Genomic DNA, 13,877 nt, shown 5'->3' on the forward strand with positions numbered 1-13,877 from the left:
TTTTTTTAAAATTTGATACTGAAAATATAACTTTATGTAGTCTGGTTTTACATTCTTTAATGAACAGCCTTGCTTCTCCCAAGAAAGGATTTGAGGTATCTTACAAAAATATGTAAACCTTGCTTTGTCAACATAACTTACACCGTTCTGGAATATTTTTACAGTTGTTGATAAAATATCAATGCATTTCATTTTCCTATGCATCTATTTCATGGCCAACACAATCAACAATCTCATTCTTCTCAAATACAACACTTAAAATGAGACCAATGACCAAACTTCACAGAAAGAAGCTTACAGTCGTCCCCAACCAAATTGCACATGGTGGTCGGGTCTTGGCCCCACTGGTTCAGGCACCATTGCTGAGTTGTACTTGTGCTTCACTCTCTGCCCTGTGGGTTCCACATTTCCATCTGCAGAAAGCAACTCTTGTAAAATATAGTAGGTGTCTCAGCTTGTGTTCTGGAATAAACTTCCCCATAATGACAGTATTTATGTACTCTCTCAATGTATTTAGTGACTCCAATATCATGTATTGCAAAGCTCACAGCTGTAACACGTTTCCTGTTTTTCATTTTCATTTTCTTTCATGTATAGATTTTTGTGCCCAGTATTCCTCTGTGGTTAGTCCTATAGAGTTTCCCATGTCCTCTCATTTCCAGTCATTCTTCTTATTCTGCAGTGGCCTTTGTTCATATTTGTCATCTTGATCTCTGTCTTATTATTGCATTTGCATTTCTAATAAGGCTCCCAAAGTCCTTAGTCATGACTTAGTTCTTTTCGCACTTCCTCAATTATTTGATTAAGCAAGCATATGCTCAAAAAATTCATAAGATTCTTTAATTAAATTAATAAAGCCTCAGATAGGAGCTTTTGATTTAATTGATAAATGCTCACAAATGTGTTTAGTTTTTGTAAGCAATTTTGTGCTTGTTATTAAGTCCAAAATAGGTGGCATGTTTAACAACCTATGTAGAAATTCCAAGCTTAACTCAAAAACATTGGCTCAATAAATTCTGAGAAACATGTATTGTTTGTAAGTGGTTATAAGCTAAATCTTCACTATTATGGGTTATGAAATAACAGTTTCGCTTTTAACCTGATCACCAGAAGCATGCACCAGTCGAAGTTGTCAAGATAAAATTCCATCCAGCTGAAACTTGGGGAAACACACTTTAGCTTTACGTATTCAAGAAATATTCTAGAATAGAAATGAAACATGAGAAGAAATCACCAAGTTGAGGAAATCAGGAAAAGATAACCAGATAAAGCAAAGGGTAAAATTATTCCTAAGAAATCGATACCGTATTTTTCTGCTAAGTTAAGCCTGAGCAACAAATCTGGCTGTAATGGGCAAAGTAAAAAGGAATACATATTTGCTTACAAGGCTCACAAAGGGTCAGTTCACTTAGGAGAGTCACAGGTCTTCCTAGCAATGAAATCTTAGAAAATTTTCCCTTGTGGGTCCTAACGAAGGGAATACTGTGCTAAGGAGTGAATTACTTCCTCAGAAAGCCCTATATTAAATACCAACGAAAATTAGACAGGAATGTTTCCATGGGAGCAGTAAATGTCATTTACTCACAGAAAGTGGTCCATGAGGAGTCAAGACAATGGTCCTAGGGTGCAGCTCTCATTTCGGGAATAACTTCTCGAATTTTTAAGAGAATGGACATCTTTGCCCATTCAGTAAATATTTATTGAGTATTTTATGGGTCAGATACCGTGCTGGGCATGAGGGAAGAAGCAGTGACAAGACAAATGTAGCTCCTTCCTTCAGAGAATAACATACTTGTTGGAAAGATAGACCAACAACCGCAAAACATAGAGATGTGTGAAAAATGAGATAACATCTAAACGCTGAATTTTCAGCTCCTTAACATTTTCATCTCCAGTTGCTTTTCCCTCCATCGTATTACAGCTGAGCTAGTCCTACTGTCACCCACTCCTGTGTTACTGCTGCCTCACACCACCTCCAATTCTGTTTCACCAAAACCAGTCTCTAACCCGTACCTCCTCCCCTAGCTCCCACTCACTGACACGATTCTTTAACCTCACTGCTATCTCCAAACCATCAGCCACATTCCCATTATCCATCAGTCATTCCCCTCTTTCTATCTTCCTTCTGAATCATTTAGATCACATGCTCTATAATTATTATCGCCTCCTTGAAAAATTTCCTCTCCTCCTTTACACCTCTCTCTCTTCTGTCACATTTGCCTGAAATAAAGCCAAGTCTGGTGGACTCCAGTTAATCCACACCTGTATTGAAAAAATAGAATATTCCTGGAAGGAAAACACACACATGAAATATAGCTAACCAGGTTCACTCTAAATTCATGACCAGAAACCTCAATAAAACACTCAACACTCCTCTTATGTTTCCTCAGTAAATTAGCTTTTCCAGTCTCGTCATGATTAGCTTATACCTTCTAGAGTCTCTTTCCTCAAACCCTCTTTAAATATGAATTAAACATGATTTTAAAAATTTTCTGATTAAAAGACAGACACCATCAGGTAAGAATTCGTACTCTTCCTCCCCACCAAATCTGTGAGTCTGCTTCATCTCTACCTGTCTTCTCCATTTCTCTTGTTTCAGTGGAGGAAGTAAAGCTTCTCCAACAATGGCCCATCTATCTCTGGAGCTCTGGGACCCTGATCCCCAGCACCTTCTCAAGGATTCCCTTGTCTTTGCTGCACTTTCAATCTCTTGCTTGTTATTGGATCATCCCCATCAATGCATAGACATGCTAAGAATTTCCCATGGTAAAAACAAACAAACAAACCAATAAACAAAAACCCAAATCCCTTACCCAATATTCTCCTCCAGCTGCTATTCAATTTGTTTCACATACATTAACAATAAATAAGTAAATAAGATTTAAAAAATAAACCCTACTTCTTTCCTTCTCAGGGTTTATTCCCATTTTACTTACCCACAGGACTCTAATGAAACTTCTCTGTTAAGGTCACCCATGATCTCTGCGCTGCCAAATACATTGGGCTGTTTTGTATTTCACCTTAACCTCTAACCACTCCCTCCTTGAAACCCACCCGTCTTCCACTCTAGCAATAGCACAACCCTCTGGCTTTCCTCCTACCTCAGTGACCCGCTTGCTGAAATTCCTTTGCTGGCTCCTCCTCTTCTATTAGGCTGCACCTCTGAGTTCATACTCCTGTATTCAACTGCCTACTTGACACACAAGGACAATGGGCTGTAGGGTGGCAAGGGAGATGACACCCCGTCAGGAGAATTCTGGGTAACAAATGATGGTAACAATGGATATGGAGGGAAGTGTGTTGACCCAAGAGGTGTTCAGGAGAAAGAAATAGCTGGACTCAGAGACTGAGAGATGTGGTAGGGCATGGGAAGAGGAGGACAAGTAGTCAAGGATGCCAACCAGGGTGATGTCATTCACTAAGACTGGGAACTTGGAAGGAAATGGGCTGCATATAATACATCCTTCAGAAATCTTCCAGAAACCTGGTTTCTCTCAGCTTAGCCTTTAAGAAAAAGTAGACAGCAAGCAGAGGGTTAGAGGTGGATTCCCCAGCCAAAAACTGTGATATGCAGGTATTTTCCCTGAAGAACCAGATGTTCTGACCATCTCTGACCTGCCAACAGTGCAGGGACCTCATCTGCTTTATCCAGCACTCAATCCCCCAGTGCTGGCATACTACAGGTGCTTAGTGAACAGTTATTGAGTAACTGGAAAGAAAACATAGTTATTAATAAAATAAGGAGATTACCTGTACCCCTCCCCCCCAAAAAATAGAAGAAGAAAGAAAAAAAGAAAACATAGCTAGCAACTCCTTATGAGCAATGAGGAACTGAACCAGAATGGATGGATGCCTTTTTCCTTTGCCTCTCTTTCCTCATGACAAAATGGAAATATTAGTAGCAACATTCTTTTAGAGTTATTGTAAGAATTAAATACAGTAATAACTAGAAAGGCTTAGAACAGTGCATGGATCATAATAGATGCTCAATAAAAGCTATTTTTTTTATTGATTTTTTTAACAGAACCTCTACTCAGCTGTGTGGAAGTGCCAAGTGACTTAGGATTTTTATTTTTTTTTTTGAAGAAAAGCATGAGTCTTAAAGAGAGAAAGAATCCTGAGACTTGGCTAGAACTTCTGAGCTCTGCTTTAGTCTCCCAGGCACAAAAAAGACCTGGACTCGGCCAGCTGAGAGACTCTACCTGCACGGCAGCCCTTTTTCTATTTCTCTCTGACCTTGCCTCAAAGGAAGCTAAGTCTCCTAAGGGGGTGCTGAGTGAATGTTAAGTGTTGCAGTGAAGTTCCTTGTGAAGGGAATCCAAGGCTGCTGATCTTTGGGGTTCTCCCCTGTCATACCCACCCGTGACATGAGTCCACATGCAGGACAAATCGATGGCTGCACAAGTCACATTCAAAAGGTTAAGCACACAAGGCACAGAAGGAGAGGCAGCCCTCCAAAAATCAGCTTCTCAGTCCCTTTGTACCTAGGAGGAAAGTCTGAAAATCTCCAGATTAGAGGGATCCTTCAGAGCCACAAAATAAGCACATGAGCAAAAGGAGAGCAGAAAGCAAGATAGGCAATAGAGACAGCGGCTGAAATTAAAATATCTTAACTTGATTAAAGCCATCTCTGCCATCATGGCCACTGCTCCCTCCTGTCTAAATCGCCTCCCAAAGTATCTGGGAACAACAGAGTTGGCCGAGGCCAGCCCAGTTGTTCAGTGGACTGCAACCTTGTGAAAGGGATAGCACTCATCCATCAAAAGAGCCACAACCATCAGGGTTTGTTTAGTGCTCTACAGTTTACAAAGCTCTGTAATAGAGATATAATGGGGAGGGTATTTTAGAAATAGTTTCCAACTCTTTTTTTTCCCATTTCCTCTTGCCCTGTGACTGACTACCCATGCATGGAATCAATGGCATTCATGGCTTCAAGGAAAGGGTAGACGCAGCCTAGAACAAAGGAGTCATTCCTCAACTTTGAGTTTCAAATTCAACCACCTGTTTTTTCTGTCCAGAGACAACATTTTTGAAAGCCAGAATATGTTGAAGGAAAAAAAGCATTTTCTAAAATCTAAAATTCACTGTTTATACACCCAGAATAAAGTCTGGAGTTCTGAATATAGAACTCTCCCAGATTATCAGGCAGTTTAGAGCCGATCACATGTTGGTTTTTCTGAAGCTGTCACTGAGATAGAGTTGGGGTATAAGATGTTTACTGGGGCTCAGCATCTGTGAGAGGAAAAGGAGGAAGTAGGATTTGGGAGTGGAAGAAGTTGAACTTGGGGGCAGATGAATGAAGCCATAGCCAAACCAGTGAGAAGCTCTGAAATGAGCAGTACCCATCTGAGTTGTCTATGTCAGGCCAAAATGTCTGGGCTTCTATAGCCCTCCCTTATTTAGATGTGGGCTGCCCTGGGAACAGCGTGATGTCCGGTGAGGCAGCTCTCTGCAGCTCAGGCTGCCCCTCAGGTGTCTGAGGGGTAGAGGCCATCCACTGACAGCACCCCCAGTGCTGGGGCAACAATTCTCCCTCAAAGGGGATCTGGGAGACACATGTTCATGTCTCCCACAGTGATCTTCCAGTTTGGAGAAGAACTGGGAAGAGAGACCGAGAAGAGCAAACAGGGAGAAATGTGTGTCCTTGGGTTCCAGAAAAAAGTAATAGTGTTCTAGTTCTTTGAGAATATCTAGCCAAAGACAAAGAAGTATGAGTAGCCAAGCGTTCTGGAAAGCAAGGGCCTTTTTCACAGAGACTTGTGCAGACCGTGCCTTCGAGAGATTGATTTACAAAGACTGACCAGGGTCACAGTCTCAACAGCAGTCCTGGACTGCGTGGGTAGGGTGTACTAAGCTGCTCTTATTACAATGGTCAATCTTTTTGGTTCACTTCCCTACTTCTCCTCTAGCTCCCATTACGCACTGCCCCCTCCACCAACACAGCAACTCCCTTCTCTGTTTGCTAAGCAAGGACTTCAAAGCACATAATATAATCTGTACAGCCAATCCCAGCACAGAGAGAATTACAGAGCACTTACTGGCTTTCTCTCTTCAGGACCAGATTCTCTTATATTCAGTCCTTATGAGCTCTAGGGCTTTTGAGTTCCAAGCCTAAGGGGGGCAGAAGTTCTAAGACCAGCAAATTTTGAAGAATCCCTGATAAATGCCTTCGCCCTGATTATTTATAGTAAAGGAGGCATCAATCTACTCACGTAGGGTTGGCAGCCTTCAGAGAGCAGACTAAGGAAAAATGATGATGCTAACTCAGACCCTAAGGGGGTTTATTATATTAAAGTGAAGAAAATAAATCTCCACATCTCAGCATATTTTAGTCAGGGCCCCTCCACTTCTTGTCTCACTTGCCACCCCTTCAGAGCACCTCAGTGAAATAGAGCTGGAGGAGAAAATGCAAAATCAAGCTAAGGCAGGCCCTTTTCTGGATCACTCATTCAACTACCAAGGTACTGAAACACTCAAGGAAGGCTTTTATTTGGACTCGGAGAACAAAGACAAAGAAAGGCTCCCACAAATTAAGTGACAGTAACAAGTATCAAAAAGCAGGCTAAAAGCAAAATTCCAATTTTTGTAAATATAGCTAATGAAAATCCCGTATCATTTTGTTCCCAGCTGATGGCCTGCCTGATGCATTCGATTTCATTGAGAGCTAAGCACTCTGCCAAGTTCTAATAACATAAAATGTGCTCTCATGGAGTTGTAGCACAGAGGGAAAGGGGACAAATACTTATATTCTAGGTCTATAATCACACAGCCTAAAAACATGTGGTATTATCCTCCACTTACTACATTTCAGAAATACTGAAGGAGGGGAGATTTAACTGAGGTTCAGTTAATTCTAAAATTATTTCTACTCCAAAATGTTGTTTTAAATGATCTTTGAGCTGAAAAACTTGAACTCCGCTTCAGTACTCAGAGGACTGGAATATGCCCTCCCATAAAAAGGGGGGAAAATAGAAACTCTGAGAATATGGTGGAGGCCTTCTAGGAATTGAAAATGTGTTTGAATCATTTTCATGGAGCTGGACCCACACAGCAGTGAATGAGACCAAACTGTCCCGGGTTGAAAATTGAACATATTCATTCATACCCTAAACCAGTGCTCAACATTGAAAGTTGAATATGTTCAATTGAACCAGTGCTCAACCTTAAATTTTGGCTGATAAACTCACGGAGGATGAGGGTGCGGGCAAGATGGCGGGCACCTTGCGAATATGCGAACCATCAAGTAGAATGCTACTCAGCTCACAGCTGTGGCTATGGCTCAAGCTGGCAGCTCTTGTGATGGTTGGAGACAAAATAGGAAGGTTCTTGGTAGACGGAGCTAAGAGCTCCTTGTCTTGAGGATTCCCAGGCTGCGCTCCCAAGCAAGCAGCCACTCATGGGACAGCAGCAACTGAGACACTGAAGACTCCTTGGAACAATGCACTCCCACACAGCACTCCCTTCCCAGGTTGGGCTGAACACACATGGTGACACTCCATCCCTCACCTTATTAAGGATGACCTATGGGGCTTGATTCTGCATGTCTAAACTGCAAAAGGCAATGGCAAAATACATGCACTTTTCTGTATATATATGTATATATATATATAATATACATATGTAATATGTGTATATATATTATGTAATATATAATAAAAGTTTAAAAATATAAGAGTTCTATCAACAAGCTGGAGTCAGGGGCACCTGGGTGACTCACTCAGTTAAGCATCTGCCTTCAGCTCAGGTTGATCTCAGGGTCCTGGGATGGAGCCCTGCATTGGGGTCCCCACTTTGTGGGGAGCCTGCTTCTCCCTCTCCCTCTGCCTGCCACTCCCCCTGTTGGTACTCTCTCTCTCTCTCTCTCTCTGCCAAATAAATAAAACAAAAAATCTTTCAATAAAAAAAAAAAAAGCAAGCTGGAGTCAGAGCACAGGGACAGCCTTAGCCATCTGCTTCTTTCTCCTCCTCTGTCCTCACAGGAATAGGGGCAGCCTGTGAAGGCTTTCATTTAAGGGTGCAGATACTAAAAGGCAGAGGGGCTAGCAAACATTCCTAGCTTTCATTCGATGGAGGAGAATCAAAGTATCTTTTCAAATGACTGATTTCACAGGGCTTCTAAGAGTAGATTTTTCCGTATTTCTTCCAATAGGAAGTTGGAGAGCCCAATCGTGTTTGAAGCATCAGCAGGTGGAGCTGGAGAGCTAATTGAGCTGCTCTGTTAGGGGACCCTTCAGACAACACAGCAAATGGCATTTTAATGGGAAAAAGACCCTGTGCATTCTTATGGGGTCCCAGGGATGTTGTCAAGGAAAAGTCACTGTGAAATTCCTTATGTACGTCATTCATTCACACCTTCTACGATATTTATTAGATACCCACCATGTGCCTGGCACTGTGTTGAACACAGGCAATGCAATAGGAAATTAGATAGGCATGGGTTTGCCCTCATGAAACTCACCTTCTGAGGACTGGGTCAACTTAGCAAGTGAGGATGCCATGTACTTTGGCATTAGACAGACCTTTGCCTACATCCTGGCTCCGCCACTTAGGTGGGAGCTATGTAGCCTTAGATCTTAGGCAATTGGTTCAATCTATCATCTATAAAGCAAGGATAGCAATATCCATCCCGGTAGTTCTCAACCCTCCTGGCATCAGCTGGGAAATTTTTTTTAAATATCTATGCTTGATCCATGCCCAGATATTTTGGTCCAATTGGTCTGGGTAAGTGCCAAATCATCAGTAATTTTAAAAGCCACCAGATACTTCGACTGAGAAACCAGTGAGAAGTCCTCTGCTATCCTATAGGGCTGGTAGGAGAATTGCACTTCGTGATGCACAAGAAGGTCTCAAGTTTAGTAAACACAGAACTGTTAGCTGTGATCCCCAAGCATAACTGGTGACGTCTTACTCAGCAGAGGTCCAGGTATGTCAAAGAAGACTGTTAAACTGAAGTTGGTGAGTGAGCAAGGAAGAGCTGAAGGTAATTCTGATAGTTTCACATCTTAAAAGAAAGGATGACTACCAATCTATAATTTAACCACAGTTCAATAACCACCACTGTACCAATTTGAATGGGTTACTTACTTGGCTATTTGAAGAGATGGCTTGTTCTGGAGATTCTCTATTTGTTTATTTATTTTAATTTCCATTTTGATACAAACCACCACTCTGAGTCTAATAATGTTGACTACTAGCAAATGCTAATAAGAAGAATTAAGAACATATCTAGCCCAGCCCTTTCCTTTTACAAATGGGCACGAGGAAGCCGTAGGAAGTAAAGTCATCGTCCCAAGATCAAACATCCAATAGGTTCACAGTTTTGTTTTATTTGTGCAGCATGAACCTCGGTAACAGTTTAGCTGTACGCAACTTTACATAATAGATGAGATTCCTACTGGTTGCATGTAAATAGAATCTTTGTCAAGTAAACCATATGTTCAATGGACTAAAAAAAAGCTCTGGTTAAAAAAATACAACTATAGATTCCTTTGGTCAAAGATGAAAAGGTTTTTCAAGATGGAGGCAGGAGTGGCATGGTTTCTCAATCTTTCCAAATCTCCACGTAGAAACAGACAAAGCAACTAGATAGCAAAGACCCATTAACAGCATTTAACAGAAAGTTGTTTGGAGCTATCACCACCAGCCCCAAATACAAATGAATGGGGACGAAGCACCCCCATGACACCAAATATACATGGTATCAGCTTCTATTCGGGAGAAAGTACAGGCAAGGCACAGGGAATCTGACCAACCTGAGAACAGGACACCCCAAAATAACAACAAAAATCTGATGAAATACGATAGGACTATTTGCAAACAGCAGTTAAAAACCAAAAAAAGGTTTGGCTCAGTCTAACAGTGGTTGAGTACAAGCGGTCACAATAGGGTCGGATACATACAAACTATGAAAACTAATCAAGCAGAGTCCCCTTCCAGGATAGGGCTGACACATAGAGATTTGAAACTACATATTGAAACTTCTAGTCATGGAATAAAAGCTAGCCAAGGTAACAACAATAGGGAAATAAGGAAAGAGGAGGTCCCAATAAAAGTAGGCATGGAGGACAGAGCCAGTAAATTTCAGAGAGCAAGCCATGATATTTTTGAACACTACAAGAAAACAATAGAAGAGCAATCAGTGCATACTGAGAGAAGCTACATTGAACAACACCTTCTTCTTAAAGTTCAGAAAAAATTAGTTTCACATAAATATGAGAAAAAGAAAGATGTGGAGGTCAAATCCCACACAGAGTTACCATAAGAATAAAAGAGGATAAGGGAAGAATAGCCTGCTTCAGACACGGGAAGCATGCTAGGAAGACATGTCCACACAACAGATCAAACTGTAACTAGAATCTAAAAGACATGGAGAAAATCATATAAGATAAGAAGAATTAGAAAGAAAAATCTCAGAAATGAGGTGGTAGCCATCAGGAAATATTACATATAAAAGAAAAATTTTTGAAAACCTGAGTGTAAAGTTAGAAAGAACACAGGAGCAATAAACACAACAGATATCTTAAATAGAAAGGAAAAAATGAAAAATTTTAAAATAAAAAAAAATAAAAAAGATTTATGACCAAGCAACAATATTGAAGATATCCAAAGATCTCCAACATAGAAATAGTGGAAGTCCCTGAAAGAATAAATCCAAAGAAAGGGAACAGAACAAAGACTGAAAACTGTAATTCAATAAAACTTCCCTAAAATAAAGAGATTTGAAACTACACATTGAAAGAGCACATTCTATCCCTAAGAATATTGACTTAAAATGACCAACACTATGATATACTCTAGTAAAATTACTGAACTTTAAGGAAACAGGAAAAAAAATCTTCTGGGTATCTAGGAAAAAAGGGCAAGGAATGTCTAAGGAGGGGAAAATTATATAATTATCAGCTTGTCAACAGCAATGCTTTATGCCATAAGAAAACAGCGAAACAGGGTGCCTGGGTGGCTCAGTTGTTTAAGCGACTGCCTTCGGCTCAGGTCATGATCCCGGAGTCCTGGGATCGAGTCCCACATCAGGCTCCTGGCTCAGCGGGGACCCTGCTTCTCCCTCTGACCCTCTCCCCTCTCATGCTGTCTCTCTCTCTCTCTCTCTCTCTCTAAGTAAATAAATAAATAATCCTTAAAAAAAAAAAGAAAACAGCGAAACATATTTAAGATACTCAAGGGAAAAAAATGTGAGCCAGTGATTTTATATCCAGCACAGTTGACTTTCAAGTATAAAGACCATTGAGAAATCATTTAAACACAGTTCCCGTGAGCTCTTCCAAGGGATCTACTAGAAAATATGTTTCAGGCATCAAAATGTCTAGAGACACACAACCTTAGAATGGTGACACACAACCTTAGAATGGTGACTAACATTAAAAATGTTGTTACTTGTACCAAGACTAAGTGAGGGTTAAAGGGAGACATTTAATGACCATATGCTCAGGCAATGCAGATAGGCTATGGCTCTTGGAATAGAAAGAGAATGGAAAGAGCACAAGCAAAAATTTTCACTTTTCTTAGTAATTATATCAGTGGTGGTAGAATCAATATCATCATTTTGAGACTCATAGATGTAATATAGGACAAGTAAATAAGTCATTATGAAATATTAGATATTCCAGTTCTATCATCCAGGACCCTTGAATGGGAAGTACGAGTATGAACTCATGAGGTATTTTATGAAGAGATATGGCTGGGGGGGGGGGGGGGGGGGGCAGGGGGGATTACAAATAATGAACAATCCAGTAGCAATGAGCATCCATAGCAACCCAGATTCTTAGATGATATGGATGTACTTTCCACTTAAATAAATAAAGAGACATTTTGGAGAAATGACTGGTTTTATGTGTAGGATGAGCCTGGAATATCTCTTTTATATCAGGTAATAAGAAAGCTATTAAAAACTATTAAGGTCATGTCAAAGGCTCTCAGAAGTCAACCTAAAGATAAGGCTCCCACCAGCTAAAGACATGATGATTTGAAATTCAAAAAGGATAATCATGGCAATTGGAAGCCATCAAATATATTTAAATACATTGATTCATAATCATTTTTAAAATCTAGTTGGTTATTTTTGGAAGAAAATTGAGAACCAATTACCTTGAGAACTGATCAGCAGAGGGAAAGGATCAAGCACGTATCTTATCTTTTCCATATAAACTGGGTACCCCTGGGTACCCAAAGAGTAGATGATAGAAATCATCTAACTGTAAAATGTTCCAAGGAGTAAGTGAAAGAGAAATCATAGAATTAGAACGTGGCCCTTTTGTGACCTCTAAAGAAGGAATGGCTGCTAATATCACAAAAGAAAAGACAAGCAGACCTCACGCGCTTTCTGAGGAAAGGTCACACCACCCACCCACTTTGGTCTTGCCAGTGGGAAAGAACCCAGTCTGATCAAGCCTCTGCATCCAGCTGCCAATTAACAAAAACAGAGGAAACGGAGGGACATGTCAAGCTATACCGTACGACACACTCAACAAAATCAGGACTGTGGGAAACTCTACAGATTGGAAATACGTGGGTTTGAATTTTTGTGCTATTTTGTTTTTTTATAATGTTTAGTTTTATTAATTGGTTGAACTACTGCATTTTGTAGAGGAAAGACCCAGGCGACACATCCACTCAGCACAAAAGTAAGTGGCCTCTATCCCTGGCCTCCACCATTGCTGGCACCGAGGCCACAGCCTTGCGGTCCAGGGCACCGCCTTCTGTGGGGGTCGGCAGCCCAGATGCTGCTTGCTAAGACTGCTCTGCTCTGGGCTACACTTTGGTGACTCATCATCCCAACCTCACAACCACACCACACATCTGGATAGACAGTTCCTAGAAATGACAGTTTCAGAGACGTTTATAATGGCTACCAATTCCCAGCAAGACAAAAGCATGTTTGAGAATTTTTACCAACCCAGGATCATAAACATCCAGAAGCAACTTACTCCTTTCCACCAGAAAAACCCAGTTTCTAAATCTAAAACTTGGCGAGCACATCAATATTTATGCTTTTTCTGCAAAGCCAAAGAACCACAAGAGTTACAAAACTTAAAGAAAAGAAATCTTTTGGCCAAGAAGCTTTTATCTTAATCCAGAGTAACACATCGATAATAATATAGACAGATGATAAACAGGTAACATTGACCACGTGGCAGAGGCTTCTCTAAGTGGATTACATGCATTCATTTATGTCATCCTCCACACAGAGGTCAGGTGGCACTAACCTTCCCTTTCTACAGATAGTAGAACTGAGGAGCAGAGAGGTTAAATATCGTGCCCAAGGACACGGAGCTAGGAAGTAGCAGAGCTAGGACTCAAACTATGTGGTCTGTGTTATTAGGTACATGTTACTTCATTGTCCCAAGCTCTTAATGCCTTGGCAAGTGCACTAAATGCTAGGGTAGGGAAGATAGTAGTCTGTGTCTGAAACCCTTGGCTTGTTGAATTTGCATTTCAAAACCTCTGGCAGAGAGCACAGCTAATCCATGATCGAATAGCATCCGCCATATCTCCATAATAGTTCTTGAAGCTGTCCGCTTCTCTCCACCCCCATTGCTACGGCTCTGGTTCAAGCCCCTGTCATTTCTCCACTAGTTCATTGCAACAGCCTCCCAAGTTAGCTTTCTGTCTCTAGCCCTAACTGGAGAGGAGGATAAGAGACCCAAAGAAATATAAAAACGTGCCTACCTAGTCAAAGAATTCACATACACCAGCCCTAGCAATTTCCAGGAGTGAGGGCTGGAGATGGAAGCAGTTGCAAACTCAGGTCACTCCAAATCTAGAGAAAGTCAAAATCAGAGCCACTGTGAAGACCAGTAAATCAAAAGTCCTTAGAGAGCAAGCCGCCCAGACCTGCCCTCAGGGACAGGAGTCATCTGCTCTCC

Source organism: Callorhinus ursinus, unplaced genomic scaffold (genome assembly GCF_003265705.2).
Source record: "Callorhinus ursinus isolate GAN/ISIS: 27379988/994484 unplaced genomic scaffold, GSC_fseal_2.0 scaffold25, whole genome shotgun sequence".
Lineage (NCBI taxonomy): Eukaryota > Metazoa > Chordata > Mammalia > Carnivora > Otariidae > Callorhinus > Callorhinus ursinus.